Genomic DNA, 12,501 nt, shown 5'->3' with positions numbered 1-12,501 from the left:
AATATATAGCCTTGATGTACTCCTTTTCCTATTTGGAACCAGTCTGTTGTTCCATGTCCAGTTCTAACTGTTGCTTCCTGACCTGCACACAAATTTCTCAAGAGGCAGGTCAGGTGGTCTGGTATTCCCATCTCTTTCAGAATTTTCCACAGTTTATTGTGATCCACACAGTCAAAGTCTTTGGCATGGTCAAGAAAAGTTAGCTGACATTAAAAAAGCAACAGCAATGACTAGCAGCAAACTTCAGTTCAAGAAAAGAAGCCAGAATAAAATCTTTGGTGAAATGAATTAAAAAAATAATTTTGATTTAGACCAAAGAAGATAAATGTGGTACCCAGTGACATGTGTTCTATTGTTCACTATGGGTTATGCATTTATTGACTCTAGTTACCAAGTGCTGTGCTTAGTACTGGAGGTTAAAACACATAGTCTCTGCTCACAAGATGATAGACTAGTAAGATAAATAGCCATGAAATTTTGGATTATATAGTCTAATTGGTACAAAAGGGATACATATATAATCCTTTTGAAACACAATAGGATTACAAAAGCTATGAATGAGCTCAGGTCAGAGAAGGCTTCCTAGAAGAACAGATACCTAATCTGATCCGGGATTGTAAATAGCAATAAACCAGGTAAAAGTCAAGGAAGAAGAAGAAAATTTCATGGTGAATTTGAGGGAACTGCAAGCATGTCAGAACTACTGGAGGGTAGAGTTCAAGGAAACAGCCTTATCACACCGCTAGACTCAACAGGTTTCTGATTGCTGACTGTTCTGTTATTTTGGTAACAAGACAAGGGCAGTGTCATGTAGATACAACAGTCTAGTGACAGGAAAGTGATGGTTACTCTGGACAGTCGAGTCCCTCGGGAAGTGGATGCCAGGAAAGTGAAGTAAAAGAGATTTGTGGTGGAGAAATATCAATAACCTCAGATATGCAGATGACACCACCCTTATGGCAGAAAGTGAAGAGGAACTCAAAAGCCTCTTGATGAAAGTGAAAGTGGAGAGTGAAAAAGTTGGCTTAAAGCTCAACATTCGGAAAACGAAGATCATGGCATCTGGTCCCATCACTTCATGGGAAATAGATGGGGAAACAGTGGAAACAGTGTCAGACTTTATTTTTTGGGGCTCCAAAATCACTGCAGATGGTGACTACAGCCATGAAATTAAAAGACGCTTACTCCTTGGAAGGAAAGTTATGACCAACCTAGATAGTATATTCAAAAGCAGAGACATTCTTTGCCAAGAAAGGTCCATGTAGTTAAGGCTATGGTTTTTCCAGTGGTCATGTATGGATGTGAGAGTTGGACTGTGAAGAAGGCTGAGTGCCGAAGAATTGATGCTTTTGAACTGTGGTGTTGGAGAAGACTCTTGAGAGTCCCTTGGACTGCAAGGAGATCCAACCAGTCCATTCTGAAGGAGATCAGCCCTGGGATTTCTTTGGAAGGAATGATGCTAAAGCTGAAATTCCAGTACTTTGGCCACCTCATGCGAAGAGTTGACTCGTTGGAAAAGACTCTGATGCTGGGAGGGATTGGGGGCAGGAGGAGAAGGGGATGACAGCGGATGAAATGGCTGGATGGCATCACTGACTGAATGGATGTGAGTCTGAGTGAACTCCGGGAGTTGGTGATGGACAGGGAGGCCTGGAGTGCTGCAATTCATGGGGTTGCAAAGAGTCAGACACGACTGAACTGAATAGTCCATTGTATATATGTAACTCATCTTCTCTATCTATCCCTCTGTTGATGGACATTTAGGTTGCTTCCATGTCCTGGCTATTGTAATAGTGCTGAACATTGGGGTGGATGTATCTTTTGGAATTATGGTTTTCTCCAGGTTTGTGTTCAGGCGTGGGGTTGCTGGGGCATATGGTAGTTTTATTTTTAGTTTTTTGAGGAACCTCCATACTGTTCTCCATAGTGGCTGTACTGGTTTCTGTCTTGCAAGTTCTTTCTAGAATCTCCATGGCTACCACACCCCTACTGGGAACCTTTTGGTTTGTGTATGAGTCTCAATGTGAATTTCATTATTTTGACCCTATTACTAAGAATTTGTACATGTCTGAGTGTATGGTGCATAGGTCTGTGAAGTTGATGGTAAGAATCACGTCATGACAGATTTATCTCGGTGTAATGTCCGGGAAACCTCAGGCCTCTAGTTATCTTTTCAACCTGTTTGTTTTTGGCAAAAGCCTCTGTCATTGTGTATCATATGCCTGCCTGTTTTGTCCTAAATTCAGTTCTTTCCACTACATTGTACCTTTTTCTTGGTGAGTCATTTTCACTCATTATTTTCACTGTAGGTGCTCTCATTGGCCTTTCTTTGGCTAGACTAGAGAAGGCTAAAAATCATACTATTTGAAACTTTGAGAATAATTATTTATAAAGAGATTTGAGCTATTTTTGCAAAATGGTACATCGATATAAAAAAGATACTAGCAGATTGCTATCATACCCTTCCTCCTAGGAAATTTTTAATTGCTGAAGGATTGCTTAACACATGCCATAGAAGAATTGATCACATAATTTGAACTTTTGAAATTACATGCTATTTAAAAATTTTTTTAAAAGAGGGAATAAGAGTGAGTCATTGAAAATGAGTCATTTATATTCTCTTTGTGCACTAACCACCTCATCAAGACTTAAGTTCACACACGTATGTCCTTAAAATTCTTGAGGTATAAAAGCAAGTGATGTGTTCTGCCTTTAAGGTTTTCATTTCCTTATATTAGGGCACCTAGAGTGAATGTATTAATAATGAACCTACCTGGGTGACACACATCTCAGGTTCTGATGCGCCTCTACAGAAGAACATGTTCTGACACATTCTGTCCCTAAGACTACTCATCGAGTCCCTTTCATTGTAGAATGATATTCTTTAGTGGCCAGATTGTTTTTTCCTTTCTCCCAAAGAGAATTTTAGTTCTATCAAGTTTCATGAAACTTCCCTTGCCTTCACTCGACTCAAGTGGTATAGTCTTGAGAAACGTGATATTTTGAAGCAAGTGATTTAGGCACACACGAATCAAAATCACGTCTTCTTGAGAACTGAGTCAAGCTGTCAAGTACCTAAGCAAGTGTGTTCAAGGAAGAGATATTTATAGTTGCCATGTGAGAGGATGGTGAGGAGGAAAAGGAAGGATGGAAAAGGCTACCAAGAAAATAAGTTCAGAGAAATTGCTCTCTCTCAAAGGTTTCCCGTCAGACTAATGGAGTCAGACTGCAAAAAGGACTTCTAAAATTACATGACGTTTTCACTTACAGTTAAATGCTGGGGGTTTTCCTGATGAACCAGTGTGCCTATTGAAGGCCCACTTAGGAATTTAATTGTAGACCTTGTGCCTACCATGCACACAAAAGGTCTCACTCCACACAGACTTCCCTGTCTATTTCTTCCCTGTTGATGTACCTGTAATTATACTCCACTTAGGTTTCCAAGGCTCCTGGGCATTTCTGAGCTGGAATTAGTGAATATATGTACATGAGCATTAACACCTAAGTAAGGAAAACATTCTATGGCATCTAGTTAAAGAAAATTAATAAACATGCAGAATGAAAAACCAACAAAACAGTAAAGGCCACTGATGCCTGCACCTTAAGATATATGCATATGCTGATTAACTCTCTAACCTGACTGAATGCTAATGGCTTTTGCTTTATAATTGTTCTGCTCCACATGCTTATATAATTACACCATTATTTTTCTTGGGATGTTTTCATTAGATGATTCAACTAAGTGTTAAGACATCAAATAAATAAACAGAACTATGATTGACTGGGGATGATGCCAGCACTGAATAACGCTATTAAGGTTATATGTTTTAGCAGAGATTCAATTAAATTGTGGTTTTATCTAAATATTCTAGTGGGAATGTTATTAAAAGGTATTTGGAAAGGATTTTTTTTTTTTTTGATGTGTGGTATGTTTTGTTGCTTTTAACGAAAGCAATATGGGTTAAAAGCAATATTTTAACCCATAATATTTTCAAATGGATTACTCAGTGTGAAACAGATATTACTATGGACTTAAGATTTTTTTTTTCCTGGCAGCAGTGGGTAGAAATGAGAGACATAGTGGTATTTTGCTACTAATTTTGTTTAAGGAAAATAAAATAACAATATTATAATTTTGGAATATCATTTATATAGCAGAAAAAGTTGAGGATGTATTCATTATTGCATTAATTTTGTCAGTTGTAGAGGATAAACTTCATCCCTCCCTAAGAAATGATGGAGGAAATTTCAACCAAAGGGTTTTGCTGAACCTGAAACTCAGATGAAATTTTTCAGCGTGTAAATATCAACATTGGAGAAGGCAGTGGCAAGCCACTCCAGTACTCTTGCCTAGAAAATCCCATGGATAGAGGAGCCTGGTGGACTACAGTCCATGGGGTCGCCACGAGTCAGTCACGACTGAGTGACTTCACTTTCACTTTTCACTTTCACGCAATGGAGAAGGAAATGGCAACCCACTCCAGTGTTCTTGCCTGGAGAATCCCAGGGACGGCAGAGCCTGGTGGGCTGCTGTCTATGGGGTCACACACAGTTGGACACGACTGAAGCGACTTAGCAGCAGCAAATATCAACATAAGAATTTTAAAAAAAAGGTGGAGATGAGGCTAGCAAAAGCACAAATGTTGTGACATAGTAGAAATAATGTGACTGAAAAGTGGGAGGAAAAGAGACAGGAAAGAAGAAAATTAACTAAGCTTATTGGTATTTGTATTAGCAGGAGGTAGGAGGTAAAGCATGGTAACAAAAACTGATAAACCAGATCATAAAAGGCAAAATCCAATCAACCCAGGAGATTGGAAGCATTACAGACACATAAGAACCATTGTAATCACCAGTACAAAAATACAAATATTTTCTAATACCAAAAGTTGTTTGAAGAACAAACAATGCATATCATAGAAAAACAAAAGTAGCAAATATAGCAAAATACATGTAATTATAAAATTTTGCCATGGTTGAGATCAAACATTATTTGTTATACCAATAAATGTGAATGGGTTTAACTTATATACTCAAATAAAAAGATACTCAATTTGGCTCAAAAAACATAAACTGTATATAGGAGCTATAGCTGAAAGTAAGTAATTTTGAAAGGCTAAAAACAAATGAACTAAGGCATGGCAGGCAAATAGAAAAATAAGGAAGGTAGGGGTAATAATCTTGATATTAAACAAAATAGAATTCAAACCCCAAAGCATAAATATGTCAAAGAAGGGCACTTTCTTCCCCATTTTTTTTGTACTGTGGTAAAATACATAGAACATAAAATTTATCATCTTAATCATATTTAAGTGTACAGATCAGTGGTACTAATATCTTGACTTAGTACCTTAGTACCCTCACTACCTTCTTTCTTCAGAATTTTTTCATTTAGCAAACTCTATACCTATTAAACTATAACTTCCCATCCTCCCAGCCCTTCTCAACCCCTGGCAACCACCATCCTACTTTCTGTCTCTATGAATTTGACTACTCTAGGTATCTCATGCTGTGCTGTGCTTAGTTACTCAGTCATGTCTGACTCTTTGAAATCCGATGGACTGTAGCCTGCCAGGCTCCTCTGTCCATGGAGATTCTCCAGGCAAGAATACTAGAGAGGGTTGCCATGCCCTCGTCCAGGGGATCTTCCCAACTCAGGATTGAACCCAGGTCTCCTGCATCACAGGCAGATTCTTTACCATCTAAGCCACTAGGAAAGCCCAAGAACACTGGAGTGGGAAGCCTATCCCTTCTCCAGAAGATCTTCCTGACCCAGGAATCAAACCGGGGTCTCCTGCATTGCAGGTGGATTCTTTACCAGGTGAGCTACCAGGAAAGCCCCGAGGTATCTCATAAGTGAAACCAAGCAGTATTTGTTTTTTGTGTGTACCGGCTTACTTCACTTAGCGTAATAGGCTCAACTTTTATGTTGTGGAATATGTCAGAATTTCCTTGCTTTTTAAGGTTGGATAATATTCCATTATATGTATATTTTATGTAGCCATTCATCCATTGATAGACACTTGGGTTGCATTTAGATATTTTGAATAATGCTGCTATAAACATCAGTGTATGAATTATCTCTTTGAGATCTAAGAAGGATACTTGCTGATGGGAAAGTCACAATTCACAGTATTGTCGGGAGCTGCATTAGGCATTACTGACAAAATGGAGGCACGGCCCCAGCCCCCTCTCTCATTCCACAGGCACGGACCTGGGATGAAGGAGTTAGCTCTTGTGATTCTGACTTGTTTCTTCCTTTCTTCGTTGAGTTGGCTGGAAAGAATGTTAAGATGCTTATTGTTCTTGAGAGAACCCTTAGAAAGCACAAAGCCTTCTGCAGTTGTGACCAGAAAATAATCTATAAAGTAACCATTGACACTTGTTCAAGGATTTTTGCAAAGAATGTCCCAGGATGAGCACATAGGCCACAGCTTGAGGCCATGGGAAAGATTATTATCTGAGACCTGTTTGTGAGGGAAATGTTTATGGCAAAAGAAGTTTGCTGAGTTTAGGGTTTACGAATAATTAAGAATAGTTAGAAGCCTTTTTAGGAGATAGTGAGCTTAGGATACTAGGGGCAAGCAGGATTTAGAAAGATAAGAAATAAACTGAGAAATGTGATATGCAGCCCAGACATAGCATGAGTTATAATGTAATCACAAGTAAACATGATTCTGAGAGAATCACTGTAGCAGGAACTCTGAAGGGTAACAATGAGACAATAATCTGGGTGAGGGAGAACTGAAAATGTCAAACCTCTGACCTAACGCTTTTGAAAAGGTATAAAAGAGAAGCTGATGCTTGAAATAAACATGTAGTCCCGTACCTCGAGTCAGAGGCTACATCATTTCCTGCCGACACTGCTCATCCCTTCAGGCTGATACCCTGGCTGCTGAATCTGGACTCTGGCACTGCTGATGCAGCTGCTAAGTCGCTTCAGTCCTGTCCAACTCTGCGCGACCCCATAGACGGCAGCCCACCAGGCTCCCCTGTCCCTGGGATTCTCCAAGCAAGAACACTCCTTATGAATATTTATGCACCAAATAATATAACAACTACCTTCATAAAAATAAACTATAGAAGCTGCAAAGGGACAGAGGTAACCACAGTAATAACAGGAGACATTCATACATCAATGTTAATACTGGAAAGACAAAGTAGACAAAAATAGAGATGAAAGACCTAGAAACAATTGATGTGGAAGACCTTATGAATAGGTATAACTCTATACCCTGACAATAGAGAAGACATTTTCTTTTCAAGTTCATGCAATAATCACTCAATTTGATTGTATGATACTCTACAGATACATTCACACAATAAATTCAGTGGTGTGGTGATAAATATTTAACAAGCAGCTCTCTAGAAGAAAAAACTGTGGTACCATTTGCTAATTTCTCTGATGTAAATCCTCTTATAGCCAATTTGAAGTTACCAATGTAATGCCACTGAACAAGGAGATGGGAAGAGAGAAAGATAATTGAATTTCATAAACCAGTACAAGTCAGCTCTAATGAATTACAAAGTTTCATAAAGTAGAAATATTACAAGTGAAACTATGATCACAAGCAATAAAACTAGAAATAACTAAGAAAAAGAGAAATTGTCTTGACATTTAAAACTTTTTATTAAACAACTCCTTAGTGAAAAGGGAAATACAAAATGAAATTATAAAATGAAAAATTAAGAAAAAGCTCTCTATATATTAGAATTTGTGGCATACATTTTAAGCAGTCATTAATGAAAAATTCACAGAACTAAACACTTACACTAAAAATGAAACTGAAAATAAATTTTTAGCTCAAAATCTAGTGAGAGAAAAACAAAATAAAACACAAAGAAGGCAATCATAAGGATAAAGCAGAAGTCAGTGAGGTAAAGAATAGCAAATAAGTAGGCTTAATAAATCCAAAATTGTATTTTTTTTAAAGTCAACAAAACTAGCTAACTTGATCAAGACAAAGAGAGAAATCACATAAGTACAAAATAATAATTGACAAGGGGGACATAACCATTGAAACAGAAGAAAATTTACAACTACTAGTAGAGTACAGACCTATATGCAAATTTAAAAATTTAGATGAACTGGATACATTTTTAGGAAAATAGAGATTACGAAAATTGGCCCAACTGGCATTAAAGTATAAACAGATCAATGTCTATAGTAGAAATAATGAGAGATAAGGAAGTATCCCACAAAAATAGGATCAGGCACAGATGGTTTTGCAGAGGAATTCTAGTATGTCTTCAAAAAGCAATAGTCTCAGTGCTGTGTAAGTTGTTCCAGAGCTTTGAAAACAAAGATGAAAAGTTTCCCAACTTCTTCATGAAGCAAAGATAATATTGATATGTAATTCTGCTAAATATACTATCAAATTACAATAGCAGAACCATGTTATTTATGAATATTGATGCAAAAATAATGACAAATGGAGTTCAAAAGCACATTAAGAAAAAATACACTATGACCAAGTGAAATTTATTTCATGGTTGGTTTGATAATAGTAAATTCATTACTATCACATACTGATAACTCTAAGGGGAAAATCATGTGATTATCTCCATATGCATGTGCTCAGTCACTTCTGTGGTGTCCAACTCTTTGAGACCCCATGGACTGTAGCCCACCAGGTCCTCTGTCCATGGGAATTCTCCAGGCAAGTATACTGGTGTGGGCCGCCATGTCCTGCTCCAGGGGATCTTCCCAACCCAGGAATCAAACCCAGGTCTCCTGCATTGCAGATATATTCTTTTTTCTTTTTTTAATTAATTAATTTTAATTGGAGGCTGATTACAACATTTTAGTGGTTTTTGCCACACATTAACATAAATTAGCCTTGGGTGTACATGTGTCCGCCGTCCTGAACCCTCCTCCCACCTCCCTCCCATCCCATCCCTCAGGGTTGTCCCAGTGCACTGGCTTTGAGTGCCCTGTTTCATGCATCAAACTTGAACTGGTCATCTATTTCACATATGGTAATATACATGTTTCAATGCTATTTTCTCAAATCATCCCACCCTTGCATTCTCCCACAGAGTCCAAAAGTCTCTTCTTTACATCTGTGTCTCTTTTGCTGTCTCACATATAGAGTCATCGTTACCATCTTTCTAAATTCCATATACATGTATTAATATACTGCATTGGTGTTTTTCTTTCTGACTTACTTCACTCTGTATAATAGGCTCCAGTTTCATCCACCTCATTAGAACTGATTCAAATGTATTCTTTTTAATGGCTGAGTAATATTCCATTGTGTATATGTACCACAGATTTCTTATCCATTCACCTGTTGATGGACATCTAGGCTGCTTCCACGTCCTGGCTATTATAAACAGTACTGCAGTGAACATTGGGGTACACATGTCTCTTTCAATTCTGGTTTCCTTGGTGTGTATGCCCAGCAGTGGGATTGCTGGGTCGTATGGCAGTTCTATTTCCAGTTTTTTTAAGAAATCTCCACACTGTTCTCCATAGTGGCTGTACTAGTTGGCATTCCCACCAACAGTGTAAGAGGGTTCCCTTTTCTCTGCACCCTCTCCAGCACTTATTGTTTGTAGATTTTTTTGATAGCAGCCATTCTGACTGGTGTGAGATGGTACCTCATTGTGGTTTTGATTTGCATTTCTCTGATAATGAGTGATGTTGAGCATCTTTTCATGTGTTTTTTGGCCATCTGTGTATCTTATTTGGAGAAATGTCTATTTAGTTCTTTGGCCCATGTTTTGATTGGATCGTTTATTTTTCCAGAATTGAGCTGCATGAGCTGCTTGTATATTTTTGAGATTAATTCTTTGTCAGTTGCTTCATTTGCTATTTTCTCCCTTCTGAAGGCTGTCTTATCACCTTGCTTATAGTTTCCTTTGCTTTGCAAAAGCTTTTAAGTTTAATTAGGTCCCATTTGTTTATTTTTGCTTTTATTTCCATTACTCTAGGAGGTGGGTCATAGAGGATCCTGCTATGATTTATGTCAGTGTTTTGCTTATGTTTTCCTCTAACAGTTTTATAGTTTCTAGTCTTATGTTTAGATCTTTAATCCATTTTGAGTTTATTTTTGTGTATGGTGTTAGAAAGTGTTCCAGTTTCATTCTTTTACAAGTAGTTGACCATTTTCCCAGCACCATTTGTTATAGTGATGATCTTTTCTCCATTGTATATTCTTGCCTCCTTTTGTCAAAGATAAACTGGCCATAGGTGCATGGATTTATCTTTGGGCTTTCTATTTTGTTCCATTGATCTATATTTCTGTCTTTGTGCCAGTACCATACTGTCTTGATGACTGTAGCTTAGTCGTATAGTCTGAAGTCAGGCAGATTGATTCCTCCAGTTCCATTCTTCTTTCTCAATATTGCTTTGGCTATTCGAGGTTTTTTTGTATATCCATAAAAATTGTGAAATTTTTTGTTCTAGTTCTCTGAAAAATACCGTTGGCATCTTGATACGAATTGCATTGAATCTATAGATTGCTTTGGGTTGTATACTCATTTTCACTATATTTATTCTTCTGATCCATGAACATGGTATATTTCTCCATCTATTTGTGTCATCTTTGATTCTTTCATCAATGTTTTATAGTTTTCTATATATAGGTCTTTTGTTTCTTTAGGTAGATTTATTCCTAAGTATTTTATTCTTTTTGTCACAATGGTGAATGGAATTGTTTCCTTAATTTCTCTTTCTGTTTTCTCATTGTTAGTGTATAGGAATGCAAGGGATTTCTGTGTATTAATTTTGTATCCTGCAAATTTACTATATTCATTGATTAGCTCTGGTAATTTTCTGGTGGTGTCTTTACGGTTTTCTATGTAGAGGATCATGTCATCTGAAGTGAAAGTTTTACTTCTTCTTTTCCAATCTGGATTCCTTTTATTTCTTTTTATTCTCTGATTGCTGTGGCTAAGAATTCCAAAACTATGTTGAATAGTAGTGATGAAAGTGAGCACCCTTGTCTTGTTCTTGACTTTAGGGGAAATGCTTTCAATTTTTCAGCATTGAGGATAATGTTTGTTGTGGGTTATCATATATGGCTTTTATTATGTTGAGGTATGTTTCTTCTATGTGCAGGCATTTCTCTACCATCCAAGCCACCATCTCCATAGATGTTGATAAAGCCATAGAGGAAATTCAATATTAACTGATAAAAGCATTAAAAAAATGAAGGCTTGAGGGATACTTTCTTAACATGATTCAGTTCAGTTCAGTCACTCAGTTGTGTCCGACTCTTTGCTACCCCATGAATCACAGCATGCCAGGCCTCCCTGTCCATCACCAACTCCCGGAGCTCACTCAGACTCACATCCATTGAGTCAATGATGCCATCCAGCCATCTCACCCTCTGTCGTCCCCTTCTCCTCCTGCCCACAGTCCCTCCCAGCATCAGAGTCTTTTCCAATGTGTCAACTTTTTGCATGAGTTGGCCAAAGTACTGGAGTTTCAGCTTTAGCATCATTCCTTCCAAAGAAATCCCAGGGCTGATCTCCTTCAGAATGGACTGGTTGGATCTCCTTGCAGTCCAAGGGACTCTCAAGAGTCTTTTCCAACACCACAGTTCAAAAGCATCAATTCTTCGGCACTCAGCTTTCTTCACAGTCCAACTCTCACATTCATACATGACCACAGGAAAAACTATAGCCTTGACTAGACGAACCTTTGTTGGCAAAGTAATGTCTCTGCTTTTGAATATGCTATCTAGGTTGGTCATAACTTTCCTTCCAAGGAGTAAGCATCTTTTAATTTCATGGCTGCAGTCACCATCTGCAGTGATTTTGGAGCCCAGAAAAATAAAGTCTAACACTGTTTCCACTGTTTCTCCATCTATTTCCCATGAAGTGATGGGACCAGATGCCATGATCTTAGTTTTCTGAATGTTGAGCTTTAAGCCAACTTTTTCACTCTCCTCTTTCACTTTCATCAAGAGGCTTTTTAGTTTTTCTTCACTTTCTGCCATAAGGGTGGTGTCATCTGCATACCTGAAGTTATTGATATTTCTCCCAGCAATCTTGATTCCAGCTTGTGCTTCTTCCAGTCCAGCGTTTCTCATGATGTACTCTGCATATAAGTTAAATAAGCAGGGTGACAATATACAGCCTTGACATACTCCTTTTCCTATTTGGAACCAGTCTGTTGTTCCATGTCCAGTTCTAACTGTCGCTTCCTGACCTGCATACAGATTTCTCAAGAGGCAGGTCAGGTGGTCTGGTATTCCCATCTCTTTCAGAATTTTCCACAGTTTATTGTGATCCACACAGTCAAAGACTTTGGCATAGTCAATAAAGCAGAAATAGATGTTTCTCTGGATCTCTCTTGCTTTTTCGATGATCCAGCAGATGTTGGCAATTTGATCTCTGGTTCCTCTGCCTTTTGTAAAACCAGCTTGAACATCAGGAAGCTCACGGTTCACGTATTGCTGAAGCCTGGCTTGGAGAATTTTGAGCGTTACTTAACTAGCATGTGAGATGAGTGCAATTGTGTGGTAGTTTGAGCATTCTTTGGCATTACCT

At 38.1% G+C, this 12,501-nt stretch overlaps 1 protein-coding gene across 29 annotated transcripts in view; it reads left to right on the top strand.

The window, feature by feature from the left end:
• The window catches only part of LOC147363456 (uncharacterized), a 257,915-nt gene that overhangs the window by 96,293 nt on the left and 149,121 nt on the right, over positions 1-12,501 (top strand). The window contains exon 5 of one of the 29 annotated variants that reach the window (XR_015137141.1): positions 6,880-7,483. The exons of 27 other annotated variants lie outside the window; for them this stretch is intronic. The gene's annotated coding sequence lies outside the window, so the exon portion shown is untranslated. Of the gene's footprint in view, positions 1-6,783; positions 6,809-6,879; positions 7,484-12,501 lie in introns of those variants that run through there. One more of the 29 variants, XR_015137144.1, reaches the window with a different exon arrangement.

The sequence above is a fragment of the Bos grunniens genome, chromosome 11, assembly GCF_055505025.1.
Source record: "Bos grunniens cultivar Pamir isolate PY7600 chromosome 11, Bosgru_T2T1.0, whole genome shotgun sequence".
Taxonomy (NCBI): domain Eukaryota; kingdom Metazoa; phylum Chordata; class Mammalia; order Artiodactyla; family Bovidae; genus Bos; species Bos grunniens.
Note: the sequence above shows the minus strand (reverse complement) of the source record. Positions and strands in the feature narration are given on the sequence as shown.